Below are 4,153 nucleotides of genomic sequence, written 5' to 3'. Positions count from 1 at the left end.
TTTTATTTTGTTGTGATACATGAGGGTGTTCCTGTTAGAGTAATTAGAATTGTGTACATAAACACATAATAAAGATAAGGTACCTGAAGCCCAGAGATTTGCTTAATGTCACAGTGCAAAAATAGCTAAGGTGAACCTAGATCCAAGGTTACCTGACTTATAAACTTGTTCTTTTTTCACTACATGTCACCATAGCCTCTTTTATGAGAATGGGTACACTGTTACTAGCAAAGGGTTTGGATTATGAGTAGTTTCCAGTTAGAAATAGCTCTCTCTAATCATAGCTAATCTCCAGCAGACTGCTTCATGTCTTTCTGATTATGGACAAATAAAGTCTTAGGGAATATTCACACACTTAGATTGCTGTTTAAATTTACCAGAGAACAAGCCAGACAAATAGTTAAACAGTGTCCTGCCTGTGTCACACACCTGCCCTTCCCCCACCTAGGAGTTAACCCTAGGAGACTTGTTCCAAACATGCTCTGGCAAATGGATGTTACTCATTTTTCAGATTTTGGCAATTTAAAATACGTTCATGTATCCATAGATACTTAGAGTGGTTTTCTATTTGCCACTCTGCAAATCGGAGAAGCTGCTAAGCATGTCATTGCCCATTTGCTTCATTGTTTTTCAATTCTAGGAACTCCTAAACAAATTAAAACTGATAATGGCCCTGGCTACACCTCAAGGGCCTTCCAAGATTTCTGCACAAACTTACAAATACAACATGTTACGGGTATCCCCTACAATCCTCAAGGCCAAGGAATTGTTGAAAGAGCACATTTGTCTCTAAAAACTTGCTTTTAAAAAATAAAAAAGGCAATGGTACCCTACGAAATGCTCCCCCAGGAACCTGCTGAATCATACTCTTTTTATCCTTAATTTTTTGAACCTAGATATTAATGGCAAGTCAGCAGCAGACCGTTTTTGGCAACCTGAGTCCCAAACTCAGTTTGCCATGGTTAAGTGGAAAGACCCCCCTAGATAATACCTGGTATGGTCCAGATCCAGTTCTGATCTGGGGTCGAGGTTCGGTTTGTGTTTTTTTCCCAGAAACATTATGCAGCCAGATGGCTGCCAGAGCGATTGGTTAAACAAGTTGATCATAACCTCTCACCCAGGGACTCAGCTGAACCCTGAGATCGCCTTTTCTCTCCTTTTTTTGCAGGAATAATGAAGACTAAATGCCTTTTTTGGCTAATTGGCCTGTTCTGCCAACTGACACGGGTCCAATCCGGATTTGAGGATCCCGGAAAAGCCCGACAACTGCTAACTGCAGTATACTATAAACCGTGTGAGTGCAAAGGAGGAGTCATTTCCAGTCCTCCAACGAGTACTCGGTCATCCGTAGATTGTGGTGATCGCACAGCTTTCCAGGCTGGCTGGTCAGGGACGTCATCCCTCGAGTGGCGGTGTGTCATTAAGCCTAGGGCTATACCTACTGCTGACGGGTGCTCTGGCCCATGCCCCTGTCAGACTTTTGCTGATTCTATGCATAGTTCTTGTTACTCTGCTTTTCAGCTATGCACCCATGGAAACAGTACATATTATACAGCCACCTTAGATAAAATTTATTCAGGGTCTTTCAGAGGGGAGTTTGCATCTCCCCCCTCCGCTGTCGGATCACCCTTGTCTAAATATAGCCTAGCCCCTTGCACGAGCACAGTGGGCCAACCTGTGTGTTGGTTCCTTACTGCTCCTATTCATGTATCGGACGGAGGAGGCCCTCAAGATCAGGCGAGGACATTTAAGGTACAAGGAAAAATAGAAAAAATAATCAAAACTTTATTCCCCCCATTACAATATCACCCTTTAGTCTTGCCTAAGGCCACGGACGAGTTTAAAGTCAACCCCCAGACCTCCAACATCCTTCATACCACCCATAGCTTGCTTAATGCCTCCAATTTTAAACTTGTGTTAAGGGACGCTCCAACCCCTACTGACCTTAACATATGCACTCTGCTCCTGTACAAATCACTTGCTAAAAAAAATGGGGGAATAAACAGAGTAGCATGGCCAATGCCATTTTAGGCGGCTCTGCCATTTTAGCCTGGAAAGTCCCTATGGGGAATCCAGGGTGGGGAGGGGCTGCAGGGATAACCTCAAAACTAGCTTATGTGTCGCTGGCTTGCTTGCATTGGCTAGATTGTGTCAGGCGCGAAAAATTCCTGCCTAGCTAAAAATAAAAGCTGTGAGAGGTTTCAACTCGGGGCTGCGCTCCTCGATTGGCCTGCATAGCCCTGGCTGCCAGAAATAAACTCTTTTCCTTTTCCTATCACTCGGTTCTCATGGGCAAATTTCTTTTACCCGTTGGACGTTGGCCATAACATTTGGGGGCTCATCCAGGATCCCTTAAGCCTCTCGATTACCATACTTTTGTCCCTGGGACTTTTTGGATCTCTAGGGGGGAATTCCTGAAAAGACGTTCTTCAGCCCCAGAGAGACAAACCCACGCAGGCGCCATCGAATTCAGTGAGTCAACTCCTTGGTTGGGATAAAGGCTAGGCTGGATGCAGCCGTAGACGCCTCCTTCCCTGGATCAAACGAGACGTCGTTCTGATCCATTGGGACCTTTTTTAGATCGTTGGGACTTTCATTTTGATTTTAAAGTCTTTTATTATATGCGTATCGTATGTTAGTTTCCATCTGTGTTTAAGTCCTTTTGTTCATCTAGTTTCATTTTGTGTCGTCTGCTATAAGTGTAGCTTGGCCGTTTCAGCTCCACAGGACATCGTAGGACAAGAATCCTCCAGACCAACTGTCCCCCAATGTTTTCTTATGAACTTTAACACCTTCCAAGAGAAGGCGCAGATTATGGGGCTTCCGTGGGCCCTGAAGTCTTGCGAGTCCTTTGTGAAACTGATTGGCCAGCGTTCAGTGTCGCTGGCCATCAGAGGGCTCTCTTAGCCCCCCTTAGCTCAGGCTGTCAGACGGGTCATCTTCGGAAAACCCGGATACCCTGATCAGATACCTTATATTCTCATTTGGATTGAAATTCTGTCCTACCCTCCTCCTTAGTTAAAAAGATGTTTTCCAGGGTTAAAGAAAAATGCTCGCCACCAAGAGACCGCCGCCATTCTCCTGACAAAGCCACACCCTGATTCTGCCCCTAAGCAAGTTTTATCAACCTCTCCAGAGAAGCCAGACCGGACCTGCCGCCCTCCACCTTACGCAGAGGACCCCACCCAAGTGTTTCACCCACTTATCTCTCCCTCACACCTGCTCTAGGTCCTCTTATCATCTCCAGAGTCCCGTCCCACCAGTGTCCCCTCCTTCCTCTGCTTCCCCTTCTTCACCTTCCTCCACTGGTTCCCCTCCTGGAGTCTTCCCCTTGCGTGAGGCGCAGGGGCAAATGGCCCTTTTATGGTATATTTTCCCTTTACCACCAGTGATCTTTACAACTGGAAAAACCAGAACCCTACCTTTTCCGCCGATCCACACAGTCTCATTTCTCTGCTTGAGTCTGTCTCTTATCCAGCCCACCTGGGATGATCGCCAACAATTGTTACAGACTCTCTTCACTTCTGAGGAACGTGAACGAATCCGCCGAGAGGCCCAACGGGCTGTCCTGGGCCCAAGTGGTCTCCCCACAGATGACCCTGAGTGATTGGCTGCTGTTTTCCCCACCTGCCGCCCCAATTGGGACCCAAATAGTAAGAGAGGCAAGGAAGCTCTCGACCAGTTTCGCCAGGTCCTGTTACGAGGGGTTTGAGCTGCAGCCTGAAAGCCCACAAACCTGTCTAAGCTTACTGAAGTAACCCAACAGCCCGCCCAATCTCCCGGTGCATTCTTAGAGCGCCTCCTAGAGGCGAACCAGAGCTCTACACCCATAGACCCGGAAGCACCTGAAAATCGAAGGGCAGTTAATTTGGCCTTTGTAACTCAGTCTGCACCCGATATAAAATGGAAGTTACAGAGATTAGAGGGATTTGAGGGCAAGGTTCTTTCAGAGTTGGTAGAAATAGCCCAAAAAGTTTTCACAAATCGTGAACCCACCTGAAGATAAGCAGCTTAAAAGACTAAGGTTCTGCTGGCCACACAAGGCCAACCCAAGAAACCTCAGGCCACTAAAGGAGCAGTCAACACGGGGGCAAAAAAATGCCCACCGTTGGATAAAGACCAATGTGCCTACTATAAGGAAAACCAGTATCAT

The sequence above is a fragment of the Galeopterus variegatus genome, unplaced genomic scaffold (assembly GCF_000696425.1).
Source record: "Galeopterus variegatus unplaced genomic scaffold, G_variegatus-3.0.2 Scaffold7348, whole genome shotgun sequence".
NCBI lineage: Eukaryota > Metazoa > Chordata > Mammalia > Dermoptera > Cynocephalidae > Galeopterus > Galeopterus variegatus.
The sequence above is the reverse complement of the archived record's forward strand: the minus strand, read 5'-3'. Positions refer to the sequence as shown.